A 24,339-nucleotide genomic window follows, 5' to 3' on the forward strand; every position below is an offset into this window, starting at 1 on the left:
CCTTCTCTATGGAACACAATGCCTACCCAGCTATGCCTCAAGCCCTGCCCTAAGAAATTCAGACAGAAACTTAAGACTTGGCTGTTCACACAAGCCTACGCATGATCCCTTCTCTGCCTACATCCCCGTCCTACACCCTCCCCCTCCTCTCCCATCTCCCTCCCCTCTACCCTCTAGGTTCACTTCCCTCAGATCTGTACGCAATGCACCACTTCCCTCCCCTGTTAGTTCCCCCCCTGCCCCCCCTTGCCCCTTCCTTCACCCCTCCCTCCCACTCTTCCATCCTCAGCCTCGTCACACCCCCCTCCCCCCCTCCGCTCCCCCTATGTATCTGTTTCGCGCTTACTGAATGTATACCAAAGCCCCTGTTTACCCGACCCCTTCCCCCCTCCTTTCCCTCCCCCTCCCCCCAGTTCTATTATCAGTTACACTGTAAAGCCCTGTTGGCTGATTTCACGTTGTATGGAAACCAATGTGATGTTTTCTTAACGAGTATCAGTATATAAAAAACCTTTAAATAAATAAATAAATAAATAAATAAATAAATAACCTGTGTTCCATCAATCAATAGGTTGCCCAGGACCTCCTGCACACCCGGCGTGGTGGCGCCTTCTGCCCCTCCAGTGCTGCTCAAACTGGGATGTGAAACTTCTTGTGCTATTTGCCCTTTGCTGTGTGGGATGCTGGTTCCAGGGATGGGAGCTGGTCAATGCCCCCATGGTGGGGGGTATGTATATGGTCCACCAAAACTACCACATGATGGGAAATCCCAGTGCATTGCTCCACTGTGGGGAAGAATGGCAGGGCCCCATCCAGAGAATGAGCAGGGTGCACTGAGAACCCAAGCCTCTCTCTGCTGCCATGTTGCATTATCATAGTTCATGTATGCTGGATGGCCAATGGCATGACCCTGCCCTCTATATCCAGATTCAAGTGTGGGCTCCTGAGGGCAGACCATGTGCCATCTGTATTTGTGCTGCTCCCATACCCCCAGCTATGTGGAGGACTCCGTTGATGATTTGCATTCCACCTGCTTTGTGGCTGTGCACTTCCATAGGGACACCGGTGTGCGATGGAAGAAACCAGTGCCCCAACGGGAGTGTCCTGCTGCTGGTTGTGCTCTGCATTTGCCATCTTAATTGTGGTCTCCCTTGCTGCATGTCGGGATGGCGAGCTCTCCCACTCCTGCTGGGTCATGTTAGGAGAGGTCCCATCGGGACGTCCTCCCTGGTCAGTTATGTTACCACTCTCCTGTCTCACCACTAAATCTCTCCCTCGTCTCCGGTCAACGTGCTCCCCTCTGTCATGGTTGGTCATCTGTCTCCCCTTTTTTCTGCGCCATGATTTCACCTGGGCTTTTGGTGCGGGGATCGGAGCTGGAGCCGTTTCATAGGTGGCTCCTGAAAGCAGGTTATGCTCCTGCATTGGCTCTGCCATGTCCACTCCGGTAATGGGGGGGGGGGGGGGGTGCAAACAACCCAACACTGCCTAAATTTTTAGGAATTGCTTCGGCCATGTGGCAATGTCTTCACCTCAGTCCCATCCTATTCCTTTCTTCTGTTATTTTTTTTTTTTTAGAGTTGTCTAGTTGATTCAAACCCAAGGCCAGCAATACCTCCAAAGCAGTGTGCACTGTGAGGCTAGAGGCTGTTTCTGGCTATATGGGGGCTCCCTCCCCTCCCAGTGGCTGTGAACCGACAGTGTGTTGCCTTCTGATCACTGACCACCGTTACACCACTAAACCTCTGCACCCCCCAGAAAGCCCAACCAATCAAGCCACCTGCTGCTAGCTCCTTCCTACTGCACTGCCTTCTGCCAGATAAAGCAGAGGTCCGAGGCACCACACAGCAATTTCATCTGCTGACGCCCTACTGCATGATAGCAAGCTGGCCAGGAACAAATAGGCCAGGTACGTCTCGGTCGTGGCCCTTTAAAAGGGTCACGACCGAGCGCTGGCCAGCGCTAGAGTCCCGCTGGCCAGCCATAGCCAGGCCACCACCCATGGTTACAGGTGGGCTCCGGACATGGGGCTATGGGCCCACTTATTTTCGTGCAACGCACAATTAAGCTCTGGAATTCAATGCCAGAGGATGTGGTTATGGCAGTTAGTGTAATTGTGTTTGAAAAAGGTTGGATAAGCTCCTGGAGAAGAAGTCCATAAACTGCTTTTAATAAATATGGAATAGTAGCTTAGGATACATTTAATGCTGGGTACTTGCGACTTGGATTGGTCATTGTTGGAAACAGGATACTGGACTTGATGGACCCTTGGTCTGACCCAGTATGGCATGTTCTTATGGAAACTGTCAAGGACAGACCTGCAAACTGACACTTTGTGACAAGTCAGTGCAGAAGGGAATTTAAAGTGACACGAATACTGAAGGAAGATCTAAGATATATGAGAGTGATTTAGAATATGGTTGGAAAGAAGTTTTTAGTAGTCAGATTTGATAATATTCATAACCTCCAGGCAAGAGGCAGGGAGGACCAGATTAAAAGCAATTTTAAGTTGAAATGCAGAAATAGCTCAGCTTTTGTGAAGAAGTTGAATGGAGGTGACAAAGGTCTGGTTGTGGTTAAGCATAACTAAGTTCTCACTACTATTTGGGAATCTCCCGACCCTCATAAATATGTCATCTACCATCAGTAGTAAAGCTGTTAGAGATTGTGCAAGAGGATCCCTGCCCAATGGAATCTGGAGCGTCATGATCTATAGCATGACATTTAGACTGCAGGTTTATTTATTTAAAAGTATTTATTTACCACGCTTTCCAAATAGTTCGGGCGGGGTCCAATGTTATATACACAAAAGCTAAAAAAAACAAAGTAGGACACTATGTAACCCAACCATCCTTTCGGTTATCATTAACCCCTGGGAAATATTAGCTAGAGTAGGATAGTGGATGGGGGAACACCTATTCAGATCCAATCCCTCCCTTTAAGGGTCCTGAGAATGGCCATCCCCCTAGGAAGCTTTATAATAACTCTCTTCTGAGAGTCTGGAGACAGACCTATATAATGTTTGGAGAGTTAGAAGGTGGTAGGCGCTTACCTTTTGTTGTACTTTTCAGGCCCAGTTGGAGGGACCAGGCTAACCAGCCTGGGAACCATAACCAGGGTTGGGAAGGATAGTCCTGCCAGTCTGTTCCCTAGCTGGCCTGGATACTTCTCCAGGTTGTTTTGGTTATTTTGACCTTTTATTAGTAGGAGCCTTGCTGGACACCTGGGTCTTTTCTGGATTCAGGGAATGGGAAACCCTGTGTTTGGGACGCCCAGGAATAAGGAAGACCTGCCCATCCGAGGTGGTGGCCCACTGCAAGGGATAACTCTGGTGTTATCTTCGGTTAAGGGAAAGATCGAGTTGGACATTCAGAATGAAGATTCTTTGGCTGCTCTTTCCTACCTGCAGTAGAGCAGGATAGGAAAACCTGCTTCCAGGGATCCCTCCCATAACAGATCCAGAGGAAAATCAGAGACTGAAATAAATCTAAAGAAGTTGGAGAACCTGCTAAGCGTGAGCAACAGAACTGTAAAGATTCTAGAGGATGCCCGTCAAGAGTCTTCAGCCCCTCAGGAGAGAGACAAGTTTACTCTCTGTACAAGGGCAGGATTTTTGGACATTCATGGAAGCTAAAAGATTACCCTGCTCTCCATCTCACCGAATCCAAGAGGATGGTAGCATCCCTGGTCTATAGAAAGATTCCTGTACAGATAGAGGTGAATACTGTAATTAAGATAAGAGAGACTCTGATGCTGGAACCATATTTATTGTATTTGTATGAGGTCTGCTATATATAAGACTACATTGTGTATTTACACCATTATTGAGCTTAGAATTTGGGTCCTTGGCTGATATTAATTTCTGTATTACTGGGCAGCCATTCCCCCCTTTTAATTGGGTGCTCTAGGACTGGTGTGACCATATTTATTGTACCATGTATTACTATTTTATTCAGTAAACTTAATTTTGGACACTAATCCAGTGCACACAGCACTCACGGAGAAAAGAAAATGACCCCTTTCCCAGGGATAACCAATAGAATTTTAGCCACCCCTGCACTGGGCCCTGAAAGGACACCTTTCCTCCCAAACAAAATGATCCATACCCTGGGCAACAGAGTCTAGTCTGCTGGAAAAAGCTGCAAACTTTAAAAAGTAAAGCATTGGCGAATGATGCGACAAATGATATGGGAGCCCTAAGGAGAAGGAGCAAATATTTCCTTAAACAGGATTGCCTTAAGTGCTTTCTTGAATAGTTTAGGTTCTTTTATGCTGTGTACTGCTAATGGTAAGGAATTCTATAGTAAAGGGCCTGCTGTGGAGAAAGCCCTTTTCCAGGTCTCAGTGAGGTGAACAACTCTGGGGGAAGGAATATCAAGTAGATTTCTGGCTAGATGAGTGGAGAAAGCATATCGGGATATGAATTTTTAATGTGCTTGAAATCCAGAGAGATGTGACATTATTTAATAGATTGTGGATCATGACTTCTAGCTTATATTGGACATGCTAGTGCACTGGGAGTCAGTGTAATGAATAAAGAATGGGGTTAATATGTTCATGAATTCTGCTACTCATGAGAATGCGAGCAGAAGCATTTTGAATAATTTGTATGGATCTCAAAGTGTAAGCCAAAAGTCAAACATATAAAAAATTGCAGTAATTGAGACTTGAGAAGATCAGTGACTGAAGAACAGGTGGTAAATCCTTATCAGTTCTATTAAAAAGGGGATTGCAGCAAGTTGTTGAAAGTCAGTATTAATTGGCTACATCAATGAGAAAAAAGAAAACTAGCAGCTGCATGCCTATTTTCCTTCTTTAGTCACACTAGCTAAGGAAAATAATTTTCTTTTTATTTGTAGCCCTAGTTTAGATTTTTAGTTATTTATTAGATAATGTAATAGGGAGAAGAGATGAGAAGTAGAAGATAGCGCATGCTAAAGATGACGAAGGTGGCACACCCAGTACAGAAAGAGGCATCACACCCCAGCAGCTCCAGCTAGCAGGCACCCTAGCAACAGGTATGTGTGCATACCAACGATTTCGCATCTAAGACAGTTAATACAAACAGGAAAGAAAACAAAAGATACAACACATAAACACTGCCATTAGAAAAATAGTACATATAAAAATATTATTATTAACATTATTAAAGTTATAGTTACTAGTAATCACCATAGAAGAAGACCAGGAGCCCTGCAAAAGAGAAAAGGGACACTAAAAGTCAAATTCTTTTAGAGTATAACAGCTCAGTTGGAATAATTTAAGAGTTTGCTAGAGTTCAAGTAGAATGAGCAATGACTACTTACTTGATAAATTCCTTTTCTTTAGGACAGTAAGATGAATCCAGAATAAGTGGGTATATGTTTCCCTACCAGCAGATGGAGAAGGAGTAAACTGACATCACAGTATATATAACCCTCTAGTGACCCCAGCCTGCCAGTATTCTTTTCAAAAGCAACTGTGGACAGACTAGCAAAAAACTTGATTAAAAACAGATAACCATTTCAATACTCAAACAAGCAACACCTAGCTCAGACAAAATGTAATAACGCTAGTCTAGGGACTGGACTAACACTTACCAGTAATCCCTGTAACTGTAGCTGTACAGGAGGACTATAATACAATCATTTGGCAGCCAAGGGAGGGAAGCTGGATTCATCTGATTGTCCTAAAAAAAGAAAATTATCAGGCAAGTAGTAATTTCTCATTTCTTAGCATCCAGCCAGATGAATCCAGAACAAGTGGGATGTACCCAAGCTACTCCCTCTTAGGGCGGAAGGCTGCCCATAGTCCAGACAAAACCACACGTGCAAAGGCCATGTCCTTCCGGGCCTGCACATCCAGACAATAATACCTGGAACAGGTGTGTAAGGAGGACCACGTCGCAGCTCGGCAAATGTCGATGGGGGACAACAATCTAACTTCTGCCCATGACACTGCCTGAGCCCTAGTGGAATGAGCCCTAACATGACTAGGTAATGGCTCCCCAGAATCCACATATGCAGCCATGACTACCTTCTTAATCCAATGAGTATTGTAACTCACGAGGCTTACTCTCCCTGTCTAGTACCGTCATGAAAGTCAAAAGATGGTCCGACTTCTGCAAGGGTTCCATAACCTTGAGATATCTGACACTCTCACTCTCTGTCTAAGGATGGCAGGGAGATGAACTGATTCAAAAGAAACACAGTGACCACCTTTGATAAAAAGGAAGGAACAGTACACAGTTGTACCATGCCTGGTATCACCTGGAAAAACGGTTCCCGGCAAGACAGTCCAGAAACCCTACATGCAGAACAAATTGCCACAAGAAATACAATCTTCAAGGTCAATAACTGCAAGGAGAGAGTATGTACCGGTCTGAACTTAGGGCCTGCCAAGAAGTCCAATACCAAATTAAGACTCCACAAGTGCACCGGAACTGCAAGGGAGGCCAAAGATGTTTCATGCCTCTCAGAAAAACGGGCCATATCAGGATGAGCTGAAAAGGATCCTGACCCCTAAAACAGGTGAGTGCTGCTATCTGTATCTTTAAGGAATTGAGAGCCAAACCTTTATTCAAGCCATCCTACAAAAATTCCAAAATGGGTGGAATCTCGACAAGGTAGGAAGAATACCTTGATCTTTACATCAGGCCTCAAGCACTCTCCAAATCTGCACATAGGCCAAGGAAGTGGAGAACCTTCTTAGTAAGGTGATGTTCTGGTATGGGAGGATTACTATATATGTAATTTCTGTTCAGAGAGTGTACTCTTATCTTTCCCTTATGTCAATCTTAACAAGAAAAGTAATATTTAAGCTTTTTTAAAATTTCCACATGGATTATAATAAGCAATGTGTCACATGTGAGTTTTGTCCATCAGGAATGTCACGTTGGGAAAAAGTTTAAGAACCATTGCTCTAAGCCACCTAAGCTTCTCTTCATTTTGGGTATTCCAGGGTTTTCTGTTCTGCAATTTCAATTCTGCGAGCCTTAGCTCCAGCCCCAAGCACAAGCAACTGCACAGAATAAAGCTAATTCACCAACAAACTAAAGACTGAAACTTTCACCTAAGACACACTTATGAGATAGATAATACCTGAATCCATGGTTCATAGAGATTTTTCTTCTTAAATTCTATAAAGGAAAAGAAACATAAAGAATCAATTCTAAATTGAAAGTAATTGTTGGATAAATAAAGTAATAGAAACAAAAAAGAGTAAAACTTATCTGATAAGAATTCTGTTTAGGTGGAACCATTTCTCATAGGGTTTCAAAGTTTCTTATATGTTTTCGTATATTCAATGTTCTCATATATTCTCAGATTCCATAATTTCTTGTTTTGTTCTCATCTCCTACTAGCTGTTATAATTCTCTAGTGAAAGAATAATTTATAATGCTGAGTATTCTTAACATTATTTTAGATAACTATGTATAATTTTTTATAATTGATAACCAAATTGAATCAAATTGTTTTATAAGGAAGTTTAGTTCTCAAACAGGGAAATAAACCTTTAATTGAAAATTTCAATAATATAATTCTCATATATTTACTTGTGTAATCCATGTAAAGAACTGTGTTGAATTCTAAGGGAAACCCTTTTTGCCTTCCACCCTCGAACCATCCGTGTGACTGTGCCAAACACTAGTTCTTTGCAAGTGATTTTCATTAATAAAACTACAAAATATAGATACCTAAAATATAAAGGGCCTGATATTCAGATGCTGGATAGCCAGATAAGTCACTTATCCAGCCAATTTGTGATCAGAGCAGCACTATTTAGCCAGATAAGTTATCCTCCTAAGTAGGAGTATTCAGCCTTAACCAGATAACTTATGTGGTTAACTGGGTCATTTATCAAATTGTGTTTTTGCATGTGTTAAGCCCCTTTAACGCATGGTGTGATGCAAATCTGAGAAAGAGGGAGAGTTTGTGAAGCCCTATTGCATGGCTTTAGCAACACCTTTTTCACAGGTGCTAAGCCATGTGATAGGTTGCAGCTCCCCAGCCTGGGGGGAGGGGGAGAGAGAGAGAGAGAGAGAGAGAGAGAGAGAGAGAGAGAGAGAGAGCACACCTAGCCATAATGCCCTCATGCTAGATAGGTATGTATACCTGTATTTGAGGCCCACCTAGTAACTCGAGGTGAGGTTTAGGTATTAGTGTAGGGGTTAAGGGCCACTTTGACATTCAGAGTGAGATGTACGAACAGAACAGTGGTCTCTTGTGAAAATTTGATGACCTTCGGAGTGCTAGGTTCAGAGAACATTGCACAAATCTCATCTTTGGGTGAGTTTCCTCACTCTGAAGGTCATCAAATTTTCACTGTTCTGTTCGTACGTCTCACTCTGAATGTCAAAGTGGCCCCTAACCCCTACACTAATACTTAAACCTCACCTCGAGTTACTAGGTGGGCTTCATATATAGGTATACATACCTATCTAGCATGAGGGCATTATGACTAGGTTCTCTCTCTCTCTCTCTCTCTCTCTCTCTCTCTCTCTCTCTCTCTCTCTCTCTCTCTTCCTCCCCTTAAAAATGGTCCACCCAGTGGTTGTAAGCAAGCACTTATCATAAAGTGCAAAAATATTATCACAATTTGCACTATCTTAGTTCTTCACATAGTTATTAGCATAAAACACACCCCTTTTCCTATCGCATGCAATACTTACCGCATTTTGATAAATCTAAGCCCAAGTTAGACCTACACAATAGCACGTCTAAACTTAGATGGATACGACTTATCTGTCTAAGTATACGGCAGCATAGTTGTGCTGCCGTATCCCATCTAAGAGGCAAATTTTAACACCCTCGGGCAGGCACGCACGTGCACTTATTTTCTGGCTCGCGCACATGGACGTGGAGATTTTAAAACATATGCACGTGTTTTGAAGTTGGCTGTTTGCGCGTACATGTGCACACGATTTCATATTGACATGCGCATGTGCGTGCAAATGTCACCTAGCTTATGTAAGTGGGGGGGATTTTACTAGACATGCCCACCAACCCAATTACCTCTTTTCCCAGTTTGTTCCCAGTTCACCCCAGTAAAGGTCTTCCTAATCCCCGTAGCTAACTCGTCTCCCTTTTACCCTATTAGCCCCGACCCTTAAAACCCCACTGACTACTCTATTTTTTTTTATTTCACTAATTGCTTGCCATCCATAGCAGAAGTAAAGTTGCATGGCAGGGGACCCCAGCGCGCACTTGTGCATGTAAAGATTTACACGCAGGCTTCACGGTACAGACCTGGCCTACCCATACCCCACCCATTCCCTGCCAGACCGCACCCAGGCCCTGCCCCTTTTTGCGAAAAACGTGTTTGTGCACGTACTGGGAGATACATGCAACTCATGCGGTTTTTAAAATCCGCATGGCACCCACCAGGCTGAGTCATACGTGTATCTCCCGGCTTTGGTGTGCATAAGGATTTTAAAATCAACCATTAATGTTGCGGACCGAACAGCGGACCCTTGGACCAGCCTGGCGGAGTGCGCAGATGGAAAGAGCGAATTCCTTGGAGATGGCACAGGCCGGGAGGCGGAACCAAAACAGAGATGAAAGTGAAGTCTTCACCCCGGAAGCCCGAGATCCTCCCTTCAGAGAATCCCACCTGGGGGCTCATATCTGGATTAAGGCATCAGCAACTGAACCAAATTTTGAAGGCACCAAAGAGAAGTCTGCTTCTGTTTACTTTAGGGTCATGTGCTAGCACAGCTTCAGAGGAGGGCACCACAACTTAACACTCTGCCCATGGGCACACAAATCATAAATCCAGCCCTGCTGGTGCTGTTGGACTAGGTGAGGACTTAGTCCCGAGACTGAGTTTGACTCCTGCCTTCTTGAATAATACCAGGCTGTTGCGGTTCTGGCCGCGAGCACTGAGGCCAGGCCCTTACCTCCAGGCTCCCAGACCTGCTCCCGCTTCCAGAGGCCTGGTTTGCGGCCTGGTTGGCGGCGTCCCCGCTGGGGCTGCACCGCTGCGAGCCCTTCCATGGACGCCCAGCTCCTAGGCGCGTGCGCGCGCCACTTGGGCACTTTTCTGGGCCGTTTCCCGCCAGTGGTGACGCCGCCCAACTCCTGACGTCAGACGCCGCGGCCTTGATAAGCCGGCTGCGGCCATCCAGTCTTTGCCTTGCAACGGGTTAGCCTCCTGGTTTCCTGTTGCGCTGTGCCCCGGAGTGACTCGCTTTGCTTCGTCGCTCCGTTCCTGCTACAGTACCTGCCTGGTTCCTGCCTGTGAGCTACAGTACTTGCTTGGTCCCTGCTTGCTTGCTACAGTACCTGCCTGGTTTCAGTACCCAAATCCTGCTACAGTTCCTGCCTGGTTCCAGTACCCGAGTCTTGCTACAGTTCCTGCCTGGTTCCAGAACCCAAGCCCAGTTATAGTATTGCTACTGTCCTAGTCTGGTTCCAGTTACCTGTCCCGATCCACAACCCGCCTAAGTCCCAGTGGCCGGGCCCCTACGGGCTCCTCCCGGGGGGGCTTCGGCTTCCAAGGGTGAAGCCACCTAAGTCCCAGCAGTTGGGCTCCTATGGGCTCCTCCCGGGGGAGTACCAGCTTCCAGGGTGAAGAGCATCTACATCCTGCCGGAACATCTGCCTCCCGGCCTGCTATTCACTAGAGACATTGACCACCTTTCCCAGTCTCCAGCAGGTCGGCCCAAGGGTCCACTAAACAGAGACTCCCATAACACAGGCTGCAAAATTTTAGTTGCTCAGTCTGTAGTGCTGAAGCTGCTGCTAAATCTAACAGCATCAGCAGAAAATCATTACCTCTATCTAAATCTCTTCTCAAATTTTACAGCATGTTCTGTAGTTAGTGCATAATGCTATTTTTATTGAGCACATTAAATGTGTTTTAATGAGCTCACTAAAAATAATGAGGCTTACTACACAGGCCACTGTGTGGTTGGTTGTAGGAGGCTTTTTTCTTAATTAGAAAAAGTATAGCAAGTACAAATAGATGAGGAAGTGCTATGTTTTGTTTCTCAGTTATGAAGTCTTTATAGCAGAGGTGTTGTTCTTATTCTGTACCTCCTACTAAAAAAATCTCCTCCCCCACTGAGTGGGCTCCTGGGACTTATACATTTAAATCCTGCTCTCTCACTGACTCTCTCTGGGACATCAAACAAATCACTTTGTCATATTAATTCTCCTGTTATATTTTGCATACAGGTATATTTTCTTAAAGCAAACCTGTGGTGCATGCATATTCATGTCTCAATTCCTGTTAATGTATTTCAAAGTGACCATACTTTTTCATCAGAGTGTGTGACAATCTTGCTAATAATTATTTATACTATTTCATTTAAAGTTACAGTATCAATATTTATTTCAATAATTTCTTTAAAGTGCCTGTGCTTATATACTGTCAGGGTCAATGTGGCTTGAGCCAGTGGCATAGGCCAGAAAGTTGCAGAGGACCCATGGAAAGATACAGAGTCCCTGAAAGGACAGGGAATATTTACAATGACGCTGATATTCAGTGCTACCTAGCCGGATAAGTAGGGATTTATCCGAATAATTAACAAAGGCCAAATATCCGGTCCTGCTCAGTGACTTCCACTTAGCCAAGTAAGTACTTATCTGGCTATGTAGATAGCCGGATAAGTGGTGGGCAGGATATGAGCATTTTGGTGAGAAGGTTTATATCTGGCTAACTTAGCCAGATAAGTAGTGATATTCTAACTTATCCAATTAAGTTAATCAGGTAAATTATCCTTTGAAGTTAGTTGGATAAGTCTTATCTAGCTAACATACTTAAACATTTGGCTTTGAATATCTACCCCCATCGGATTCCCAGGTTGCTAGTCACACCTTCAGAAGATACCATTGGTTCAGCAGAGGGTGTGCCCTGTTTGATGACAGTAGAAATAGAAAGCAACAAGGACACACCTTTACTGATAACGTAGACTACTGATACAGAATATGTCCTCCGGGGCCTCTGCTTGTCTGGCTTTGTTCTTGTGTTACATTCCAGTGCTCTGCATCCAGCCCTGCAATCCTGCTCCAGTGTTACAACTGCATACCGAAGTGCCTTCCAAGGCAATTCTAGGAGAAAGAAGTACAAAATGCCTGCAACTCAGTTTGCTTGCAAACATATTTAAATGGCACCTCTTTCGTCCAAAGATTTAATTTTCTGCAACTTTCAGAAAGGCAAAAAATAAGCAAGCAAATCCCGAGTATGACTTTTGCTCAGTCCTTAAAGTTAGATTATTTATCTGTGGTCCTTGTAATATGTCCTTGCTTTTTGTACTTTGGGCTGCAATCCCATGAGCTTTCATTCACAACTTTCTGGACACGGTGGCTGGGGCTGGTGAGGGAGAGAGGTGCTCCCTTTAGCCTCCCCCTAACTCTGCCCAGTCATTGCAGTGACAATCCTTACCACATTCCAGGGTTCTCTCTGGAACCCTGCTGCAATGGAGGGTCCTAAGCCCGGCCGTGAGATGTCACAAATACTAGGAGACTGTAATTCCCTCCCTCCCTCCCTCCCTCCTTTAAGGCTGTGAACTTTGCCTTTTCACTGCATCCCCAGCCCTAGCAGTCCTGGGCAGCGGAGCGGATCTCTAATTTCCCCGGTTTAGTCCAGGGCCTGTTTCTCATTTGAAAGGCAATAGAGTACCCCTCACCCCCAATACTATGCTGGGGAGTTAATTCAATGCAGGTTCAGAGGAAAAAGTGTCCCTTTGAACAGGAGCAGCAAGAATTCATTAAATCTCCCATTCCAGAATGCCCCAGTTTATACTTATATCGATCACTGTCTAGCACCTCAATGAAAAGAATAAGAAATGTGTCTTTTTTTCCATAGAAAACAGTTTTTGGGCAGCATAAAGTAGTGGCCTATATGTATTCTGCCTTTGGCAGTCATCCTATGAAACTTCAGAAACTGTTCAAGGAATACTTTGTGTATGTACAATAATGATAAGAAATAATAATAAACTACATTTCTTGAAATAACATAGACAAAAAAGCAAACCTAATCATCTAGGGGTGGGAGAAACACCAACAGAAAAAGAAAGGAGGTGATATAATCAGTCTGTCATGACACAGCTTGGCATCCAAGTATGTTCGAAGGCAAGATGTTATGTTAAAAAAACAAAAAAAACAAAAACAAAGAGTATTTCCTACTTCTATCAGATTTTTAAAAGTCAAAGAATGTGGCAAGGACATGTTTCCAGAGAAATTCTCATCTTTCTTCCACCATTGAGAGGAAGGGAATCCAGAGCTCCAGACATGCAATTGCTTTTCCTATACTTTGTCTGAATAAACCTATTTACCTGATCTTTTTGGAGTGGCTGGATTATGGCTTTGGCAGTACCAGAAGCAGAGGTCGTTGCTCTGTATCTGCTTTTTCTGTTTTTTGGGGGTTTTTTGGAGCATGACATATAACAAGGCAAGATGACACAGCAGAAATACAGCCTAAATATATATTCCTAATAACCAGAATCTACTAGTATCTGCTAAATCAAATATGACTGCAGAGGCAGATCTGCTTGTGAACTATAATAACATCCCTTTCCCCAGTCTGAAATTCAAATCTCCAGCTAGAACAAAAATCATTTTTCTTTTTCATCGCTGCTTATTTTGCTTTTATTTGACAGTGTATTTATAGGAAATTTTATTGAGCAGGTTATGTATTATCCTTGGACATAACAACAACAAAATCAAAGTACTCCAGCAGAATTGTGTTGTTTGCATGACTCATCAGGGATATGACTGAATATATTTATACTTTTCCTCCTGGCTTGAAAAAATTCATTATCAGACATGCACGTCATTGAAAACCATCTACTGAAGGCTTTTATGTGTTATTTCACAAATATTTGTTTGGCACTACTACAATATGATCCTGCGCAAATACAATTTAATTATGTCAATGAACGAGCTGACCTTTAGTCAAGCTGTCCATCCCCAGTGTGGTATAAATATCCATTAGGAAAAATAGATCAAGCCAATGAAAGCTTGATGAACACACTTTAGTTCACTGAAGGAATTAAACAACTAGGGGCGGATTTTCAAAGGGTTACGCGTGTATATTACCAGGGTAATCCCGAAAACCCGCTCCTGCGCGCGCCGAGCCTATTTTGCATAGACTCGGCGATGCGTGCAAGCACTGGGACGCGCGTATGTCCTGGGGCTTTGAAAAAGGGGCGGGAAGGGGGCGTGGGCATGGGCGGGGCGTCGGTCCGGGGGCGGGGCAGGGCATGGCCAGAGGGCTTTGAAGGCCCTCTAGGCCAGGGGATCGCGCGCCGGTCAAGTGGCCGGCGCGTGCAACCAACGCCTGCCCAGAGGCAGGCACAACTTATCTAACAAAGGTAAGGGGGGGGTTTAGATAGGGCTGTGGGGTTGGTTAGGTAGGGGAAGGGAGGGGAAGGTGGGGGGGCGGAAGGAAAGTTCCCTCCGAGGAAATCGGAGTGGCCTCAGAGGGAACGGGGAAAGCCATCGGGGCTCCCCTAGGGCTCAGCATGCGCAAGGTACACAAGTGTGCACCCCCTTGCGCGCGCCAACCCCGGATTTTATAACATGCATGTGTGCCGGGTTGCGAGCTCAAATATATGCCCATGCGTACATTCGAAAATCTGGCCCTTAGAGTGCAAAATGAAGACATTTTTTTCTTTTTAGGGTTCTGTAGGTAATATCTGGACCCCTCATACAGAGCTACCGCTGTCTGTTGTCAATAAGTACAAATAATAATCAAATGTAGAGGCTTAAAAGCAAGTCGATAAGCACAGAACATGTGTTGAAAATCCACCCACTCCTTCTTCCACCTGTCTGTTGCAACCGTCCCTTTCTGACAGCTTCACTCTGCCTACCTCTCTTTGTTTGCTCCTCCTCATGCTGCGGATGGACGCCTGGCTGCCTGCCGTCCTCTCCGGCATCCCCGGACCGGCTTGGGCACTGCCTCCCGCCATGCTCCTCTTGTACCATAGGGCGCGTGCGCCGCGCAGCCCTTCTTCTTATTTCCTACTTGGCGCAAACCTCTGGGGTGCCCCCCCCCCATGATGACGTCATGATGCCCGGATATTTAAAGCCTACAATGTTTACTAACCTTTGAGTTAGCAAGGGTAATCCTACGGGAATCCTACGGATGGGATTTGCTCTCCGTATCCAGCTACTCTGCTACTCTGCCTCTCCAGTCTCTATTGGACTCTCTAACATTAATGGGGTACCCGCTCCTCGGGGGCCTCACTTGCTTCCCAGGTCGCTATCAGAAAACCGGAACTCGCTCCTCAAGGGCCCATGTTCCCTGACTCGCTGCCCACTCCTACCTTCTCTTCTGCCTGGAAGGATTCGCTAATCTTCAACATCAGTGAGTACTATCATCTTTACCTCAGAGCTGTTCCCTGGAACCAGGCACTTGCTCCTCGAGGGCTTGCCTCCGTTCCAGCCCCAGTGCCATCTCCATGGAACCGCTGCATGAGTACATCCTCTGCAAGCCTCCCAGCTCTCAGGGTTCAGATACTCGCTCCTCAGGGGTTTGCTCTCCCTATCCTGGGGATCTCCATACTGGGGTCTTGTATATTCTCCACTGTCCTCATTCTCTCTCTCAGTTCTTTCCACTACAGCACTGCTACCAGAGGAGTCACTGTTCCAGCGCCTGAGGGATACCAGCCCCGCCGGGCTATTCCAGCTGCTCACTACTGCTACCTCTGGTGGCTTCCTTACACAGTCTAATAAAAGATCAAACTCTGTGTTTGTGTGTCCTGAGCTAAGCCTGACCTGTGGCCCCTCACGGGACTTCCCCCCGTGGGCGTGGTCAGCAGCCACAGTGTCCAAGGGTCCACCCAAACCGCACAGTTTACAACACTGTCATGAGAAACTAAATTATAAGTGTACTGATACAATACATTTTTTTAGCCTCTACCTTTACTTGACATTACTATTTCATATGTTTCCCCTTCTTTTCCTACCCTGGTATTTTAATCATTCTGTACATTACTTTTAATCTATTTATTTTTGTATTTAAAATACTTATATTCTGCTACTTCCAAAGTTCAGCATGGATTACAATTGAACATCCACAATAAAATAAAAAAATAAAACATTAAATATAATGTAAAATAAACAAACATAAAACAAACATATTTAAAATATTAAAAATATACAAGTACAAAATTGTAAAATTTGCATCAAGCTGTCTCACCCAAATACCTCAACAAACAATGATGTCTTCAAAGCCATTTAAACACCTTTAAATCCTGTTCCCGCCAAAGCACAACTAGCAACCTGGGCCTCACTAAGACCTAGATTTATCATTTTGCTATAAATTTCACATGAATAGCGCCCGTTATAAAAAAAACAGGTGAGGTTAGGGAAATTTTAGAGATACTGCAACTTGTGTTAAATTTATTGCACCTATAATACTTTCACAGCCATTTCCATGTTTTGGGCTGCTCCTGGTGAGAGGGAGAGAGAGATAGAGAGAGAGACTATTTATAAGGCTCTCAAATAAGTCAAATATTTATTCCATTGTAAAAGGGGCACATCAGTGAAGATTTGATGTGATTTGGAGTGAGGAAAGATACACAAAGATAAGATTTGAACATTGTACTCTCGACCAAGTTTGATTCATTGCTGCTATCAAGCTAGGGCAAGAATACATTGTACAAATCGGGACAATTGGATATTGGTTGGGGCAACCTACCTTTCATTGAGAAAGTCCTAGAAAAAGATTTGTTATCACAATTAGAGAACCACCTAGAAGACAACAATATACTATACCCAAACCAATTCAGATTCAGAAAAAATTGCTCAACAGAAACCCTACTCATTTCCTTAGCCGACCCTGTATTACAAGGTTTTGATAACAATGAATCATATATCCTAGTACTAATAGTTGACCATACCCTGCTATGCCACCAGCTGAGAGAAATTGGAATAGATGGAAATGTTAACAAATGGTTCTCCTCCTTCCTAAAAAGCAGGACATTCCAAGTCAAACTGGGTAATCAAATTTCAGACACCTTCCCAATCAATACAGGCATTCCCCAAGGTTCAGCACTCTCGGTCACAGTATTCAACATCTATCTGCTGTCTATATGCACATTACTAGCAAATCTAGGAATAAACATCTTCCTACATGCAAACAACATACAATTCTACAACCCTTTCAACAAAACATTTGAAAAAACTATGTCACTTCTGCCAACATACATGAAGGCCATGCAACAAAAACTTTCTCAACTGAAACTAACTCTAAACCCCCAAAAAACTGACGTTGTGTAGTTAAGGAGAGATAACACGATAATCAAACCATCAAATTAGACCTAGGAATTACTAATATTACTCCCTCAGATCAAGTACAAGATCTAGGAATTCAGATTGACAAGAACTTCACTTGAAAAAGCATATAACCAAATTAATCAAAACAGAATACTCCAAGCTGAGAATATTACATCGACAGAAACTTTGCTAACAATACAGGACTTCCACACTATCTTACAAACATTCCTGCAACGAGTTCAAGAATAGGTCAAAACTAATAAATGACAAATGACCCCCATCTCCCCTAAACAATCCATCCACAAGGTCCCAGGACCAATCGTTCCTAATTGGAAAACCGCCCATGGCAGCCAGCCAAAAAACAATCTGCTGGTTGGCTTTGGCTCGACTACGACGCCATACTTTCTTAGAAATTTCAGAAGCTTTGGAATTATGTTAGATCAGAAAATTACAACAGCAGGCAACAGGATAGAAATGGACATCAAATCTCTTCGCACAATGCTAATGAACTTGTGGCCAGACATCTTGATCCAATCATTACCCCCAAGATGAATGATCAGAATGTGAGAATGACTGAGCCAAGCAAGCCCCCAGTGCAAGCAAGAAAGTAACTCTTCCCAGCGCATTCCCCTCCACCCTATCCAGCAAATATTCACTCCCAAACCCCCCAAGTAAAAGTGTGCTCCATATGGACGCCCCCAAGCATGTGAATGGGCCCAGGCAATGCATGAATGCCCCACAATGCACACCACAGTCCCCTGGCATGCAGCACCTGCAAGGAGAAAACAATATCATGGACAAACTAAGGAGTGCCAGGACACATATCCCACAAAGGTGTCCAATGTCCACCTCCCAAGCCTTTGACTGACGCCGCCTGACAGCCCAGAGGAGGCCACTGATGTTGTAGCCCCAATTTGAAATAAGTGGGTACCAAACCAGCCCGCATCTAGCCCTAATGTAGACAAGCCAGTCTGCAAAACCACCTCAAACTGGTATTTAGTCAGGGGTCGCAAATCACAATGGATTAAAAAACATGAACCCCCAGCTAGGCAAAGACGCATGAAAGTGACTGCATTAGCTACAGGGCAGGTCCACAAACCTGGAACAGAACGGAGCACCATTGTTACCCCTCTGCCAGCCTGGTCCGATTTTGTTCTGGGAATAAAAAAGAACCACAGATTCAGTATTTAATATCGCATGCTGAAGTAACAGACCAGAAGACCCAGCCCCTTTTGTTGCCTTCGCAACCAACTCACTAACACGGAAGGCACCAAAGAAGGCAAGCACAAACACCAAGCAGAACAAACATCACTCATAATAGCAGTCACAAATGCTGGACAATATCTCCCACAATTTGTCCAAATATAGGAGTAGATTTTGAAAAACTGCGCGATCGCGTACTTTTGTTTCTAAGATACGCGCGTATCTTCTAAAATCCTGGATCGGCGCACGCAAGGCTGCCGATTTTGGGCAGCTGGCGCACGCCGAGCCGCGCAGCCTGCCTCCGTTCCCTCCGAGGCCGCTCCGACCTTCCCCTCCCTTCCTCTACTTAACCCACCCCCCCGGCCCTATCTAAACCCCCCCTACCTTTATCCATGGATTTACGCCTCCCGGAGGGAGACGTAAATCCACGCGCGCCAGCAGGCTGCTGACGCGCTGAGACCGGACCCGGGTGCGGTTCCGGAGGGCGCGACCACGCCCCCGGAACGCCCCAGCCCGAAACCACGGCCCCGGGCCTGCCCCCGAAATGCCCCGCCCCCAAAACGCCGCGTCATTTGGCCCCGCCCCCGGCACGCCCCCTTCCGAAAACCCCGGGACCTATGCACGTCCCGGGGTTCTGCGCGCGCCGGCGGCCTATGGAAAATAGGCGTGCTGGCGCGCAAGGCCCTGCTCGCATAAATCCGGGCGGATTTACGCGAGCAGGGCTTTGAAAATCCGCCCGATAATATGTAATGGGTAATCATTTATCAGGCTCAGATGCAGAACCGTGGGACCACCCCAACAGCAAACGATGAACCAGGAACCTTCCCATAGGAAAATCCCATCCATGGGCCCTCATGAAGAAGAACCCAAACAGCTGCCTAGAGACTGAAGCCTTCGAAGACCCCCCCCCCCCCCCCCCCGCACTCGCTCTTTCAATAAATTGCACAATGTAGCCATCAGAGACTGGACTCCACTGCCAAACCAAGCTTACAAGGAAGGACACAACCTTGTCTGCAGCCTTCACGTAACTGTTCCAGGTGGAAGGAGCTAGGGATGCCCGGAGCAGTTTTCATAATTCTGGGAACCAAAGCTCCATAGGAAAGATGGTACCAATGTTCTTTGCTGATCCGCTTCTTGAGCAAGTTCCCAAATCAGCCACAGAGTTAGACACCCCAGGAACATGATGAGCCCAAACAGTAATATTTAAACCCATACATCAAAGCACAAACTTCCGCAGCAAAGCGTATTTATAACTTCTACTACGCCAAAGTTATCACACCAGAAGACTACTCTCTTGTCACGGAGACGCGAACCCCACAGAAAAACAGAAACAACAATGGGGAACAATTCTAAGAAAGTAATATTCTTAGTGACACCATCAGTCTTCCATTCATCAGGCCAAGCCACCGCACACTAGGGATGTGAATCGTTTTAGGACGATTAAAATTATCGTCCGATAATTTTAATATCGTCTTAAACCGTTATGGAACACAATACAATACAGATTCTAACGATTTATCATTATAAATCGTTAGAATCGTGAGCCGGCACACTAAAACCCCCTAAAACCCAACCCCGACCCTTTAAATTAAATCCCCCACCCTCCCGAACCCCCCCCAAATAACTTAAATAACCTGCGGGTCCAGCGGCGGTCCGGAACGGCAGCGGTCCGGAACGGGCTCCTGCTCCTGCATCTTGTCGTCTTCGGCCGGCGCCATTTTCCAAAATGGCGCCGAAAAATGGCGGCGGCCATAGACGAAAAAGATTGGACGGCAGGAGGTCCTTCCGGACCCCCGCTGGACTTTTGGCAAGTCTCGTGGGGGTCAGGAGGCCCCCCACAAGCTGGCCAAAAGTTCCTGGAGGTCCAGCGGGGGTCAGGGAGCGATTTCCCGCCGCAAATCGTTTTCGTACGGAAAATGGCGCCGGCAGGAGATCGACTGCAGGAGGTCGTTCAGCGAGGCGCCGGAACCCTCGCTGAACGACCTCCTGCAGTCGATCTCCTGCCGGCGCCATTTTCCGTACGAAAACGATTTGCGGCGGGAAATCGCTCCCTGACCCCCGCTGGACCTCCAGGAACTTTTGGCCAGCTTGTGGGGGGCCTCCTGACCCCCACGAGACTTGCCAAAAGTCCAGCGGGGGTCCGGAAGGACCTCCTGCCGTCCAATCTTTTTCGTCTATGGCCGCCGCCATTTTTCGGCGCCATTTTGGAAAATGGCGCCGGCCGAAGACGACAAGATGCAGGAGCAGGAGCCTGTTCCGGACCGCTGCCGTTCCGGACCGCCGCTGGACCCGCAGGTTATTTAAGTTATTTGGGTGGGGGATTTAATTTAAAGGGTCGGGGGTGGGTTTTAGGGGGTTTTAATGTGCCGGTTTTTCGATTTTTCGATTTTTCGATTTTTTAACGATTTTTCACGATTTTTCACGATATTTTACCCCCCCAAACGGCAACAATACGATTCCCTCCCCCTCCCAGCCGAAATCGATCGTTAAGACGATCGAGGACACGATTCACATCCCTACCGCACACCATGAACCCTGAAAGCAGGCACCTAAACCAATTGATCCCACTGCGTCAGTAAACAATTCCAAATCGTAATTCGAAACCGACTCACTTTGCCACAACAAACAGCCAATAAAAGTCAGACAGAAAACGATCCCAGATTCACAAATATTCATGCATTCTCACGGTGATGCAAATACGATGACCGCTCTTCCTCACACCAGTCATTCCGAAAGTCAACCTGCGCAGAAAAACCCTGCCCATGGGCAAGCAAAGTTCAGGCTGCCCACTAAAGATTGCATCTGACGCAAGGTTAACTTTTTACAAAGCAGTGCCCTGGACACCAGCTCCCTCATGACTGAGTGCCAACTTCATTTCAACTGAATCCAGTTCAATAACAAGAAAAGTCAAATGAGTACAAGGACTCTGTTTTTCCTTTCACTAAGGGAATACCGAATTCAGAAGCAAACCTCTGAAAACAACACAGCAAATGCAAGCAAGCCAATGAAGACGAGTCACCCACAAACAGAAAATCATCCAAATATTGCACAATAGTCACTGCACCCGCCCTTTCGGCGACCACCCAGTGAATAAGTTGAGCCCTCTCCCGGATGAAAACCCTCTGGACTCACTGATAACTCCTGAAATATTAACCCCTACTGAGGACCCAGACTTAGCGCTCATCTGGGTCAACCATAGCTCTACATTCCTTGTACCCCAGGTCATAAATTTGTTTTCCTCCATCTGTTCACGGAAGTGCTCGTCATAATTGAGCCATGACCTCCCCTCGTACACACGGCTGGCAGCCAAGATGGCATCCGCATATGCAAGCAGAGGCCTGTACTGAGTAGTGTCACTACGCCCCCAATACACTAGCAAGCCAGATGAAGCAACGGATCCAATTGAGGACATTGCGAGCAACCCTCTTTTGAGTCACCGGAAATCTCTCGATGACGCCTTTTTTCTTCTTCTTCTCCCTCCTCTTTCCCCTATGTCCCTCTAGCAGGTAGCAGGTGAAAAATATCTATATACTTATGCTGTCAAGTTTTCTTTCTCAGAGACTTAGGTACATCCTCCCACAACTCCGATAGGCTAACTAGCATGGGAGCCCCCCTATCAGGCCCTTTCTCACTAGGCCCCCCTTTCTCGCTAGATCCCACAGGCGTAGAGGCAGAAGATGAAGAAGAAGAGGATGAAGAGGCCAAAGAACTAGATCTGGAACACTTCTTCTTATGCCTAACCTTCTCCTGCTTCTTTAAAGCAGAAGGATTAGGGGCAGATGGCACCGAAACACCCACCAAGGAAGCTGAAGCAATCTGTCCCAAGCCGGTAACCCCACTACCGGGAATGGCTGGTAGCTCACCCTGTACAAAGTCTGTCACCCCACCACCAGAAAAATCAGGTAACTCACTGGGCTGCCTGCTGGCAAGATCAACCCCACTAGGATTTGGAACAACAGAACTGGTAGTATTCGAAGCTGCAGAGACTGGATTGTTGCACCATCTTTTCCGTTGCGAAGGTCCAGGACTATTAGCTGACTCACCAACCGGATGTGTCTGCAAAAAAAAGGAACAGCAGATACTGCAGGCTCGGAAGAATCAGACATCCCTGGACCCCCAGAGGCTCCCTGAGAACCATCTGAGAAGGGGGGCTGATGTCAAGAGCCCATGCCAAGAAAGCCAGGTACCAAGGCCCCATGCTAAGGACCAGAAGAGGAACCTCAGAGGGGGGAGGGAACCTCCCGTGAGAATAATAAGCAAGCCAAGGAGTCTGAAGGCCCTCCCCCCAAGCCGGAAAATAGGATCCCCAATTGTTTTATCCAAACACACCTCTGCACCCCTGTTCACTGTATCGGAGCCCTGAAACATCCCCAGCTGAGGAGCATTCACAACCGCCTCACCAACAGCACCACTACCCACAGCTTCAGCACCTGACAGCTCCAAGTGCATAGCTGAGGCAGGAGCTGGTGCAGGCAAACTTAGCCTGGCAGTCTTGCTAGAAGGAGGGGGAGGCCCGGTGAGAGACCTCACATCGGGAAGAGGTCTCTCACCGGGCCTCTTTTTCACCTCTCACCGGGCCTCTCACCGCCCTCTTTTTCGCTGCTGCGGCCTTGCTGCTGTGCACCTGGGGATGGGAAGCCTGTCCCCTGGAAGACATGTGAGAACCAGCATCCCCCATGCTGGAAGAGCACAGCAAAAAAGGACCGACCAGACCCCCAAAACCACTGCTCTGCCCTCGAAACTCACTGTGGGAAGAACAGCCGCTTCAACCGTGCCGACGCAGACCTCCTCCGCCCCCATCAAACCAGGCCAACCACCGCCGGAAACGCTGGGCTCCTCCCATATAGGTGAAATTGACAAAATACTGGTCCACAGCACCACAGAATGTTCTTTTTACAATCTCCTCCCTCAATCTGTGCAGGAATATCAGCTGCCAGAGCCAGGGGGAACTTCTACCCTCCTGCGCTTGGAAAAACAGAATCCCCAGGTCAGCAGAGTGTCCTTTAACTGGGCAGAAACACCCCTCCAGCTGGCAAAGATACAATGTATAAGTCTCTGCAGAGAGATAAGCTCTCTCTCTCCTCAGGGCCTTGAGAATCACCGGATGGGTGTTCCTTTTGATGATAGGCTTTGCCTTTATTCACTGTTAGATGCCTCACACCTTTTCTTTGCTCTAATGCAATCCTTTGCTCCTGTCTTTGAATCCCTGATGTGAGGGATCTCCTGGAGCAGGACTCTTGGTGCTCCAATCAGGAAGGAAGGGTAATCAGAACTTCCTCATGGGTCTTGAAAATAATCTTTAGCAAAAATAAAATTACCACTGGCGTGTGTCACTGACACCCCCGAACACACTGACGATATAGGGGGCAGGTCTTCCCTAACCTGCTCAGACCCAAACCCAGGTTTCTCCATTTTCTGACCCAGAAGCTGAACAGGCTTCAGAAATGCTCCTACTACTTAAAAGGTTAAATTTTAAAAAATGTACCCAGAGGAAGAATTCCAACCAGACAGGTTGTGTACTGGATAGGCAAAACCCCTCCTGACCCTGGCCAGGACACCAAATATGGGTTTGCTTGTATCCTCTGCCTGGGACTGTAAAATAACAAAAGCTAAGCTCTTATCTACGTCTGAACACTGTTCACAACTCAAAGGACTACCTCTCTAGCAGTAACCAGAGCTCTGCTTTTGTTGCACTAATGGTGGACCCTTGGCCCGAAGTGGGGTTGACGCTACCCGCAGGGCAAGCCCTACAGGTCCCAACTGCTGGGAGGTAGAGCAGGCTAGGAGACGGAGGCCGACTGGAGCTTCGCCAATACCAACCCACGTTCCCCTCAGGTTGAGCCTTTGGATGCCAGGGCCAGCTAGACTTAGGTGGGCCTCCGTGTGATGACTCCCAGTTGGTGTAGACAAGGGTATGCCAGGAACCAGCAGA

The 24,339-nt window shown here is 46.3% G+C and overlaps 1 long non-coding RNA gene across 1 annotated transcript in view; it reads right to left on the bottom strand.

Annotated features, from left to right (window-relative positions):
* The window catches only part of LOC115081850, a 28,626-nt gene extending 16,644 nt beyond the window's left edge, over positions 1 to 11,982 (bottom strand). The window contains exons 1-2 of the long non-coding RNA XR_003853929.1: positions 11,877 to 11,982; positions 7,080 to 7,117 (exon numbers count right to left, since the gene is read on the bottom strand). This is a non-coding gene — a long non-coding RNA (uncharacterized LOC115081850). The remainder of the gene's footprint in view (positions 1 to 7,079; positions 7,118 to 11,876) is intronic.
* Between the last annotated feature and the right edge of the window lie 12,357 nt (positions 11,983 to 24,339).

Source organism: Rhinatrema bivittatum, chromosome 1, assembly GCF_901001135.1.
Source record: "Rhinatrema bivittatum chromosome 1, aRhiBiv1.1, whole genome shotgun sequence".
Taxonomy (NCBI): Eukaryota; Metazoa; Chordata; class Amphibia; order Gymnophiona; family Rhinatrematidae; genus Rhinatrema; species Rhinatrema bivittatum.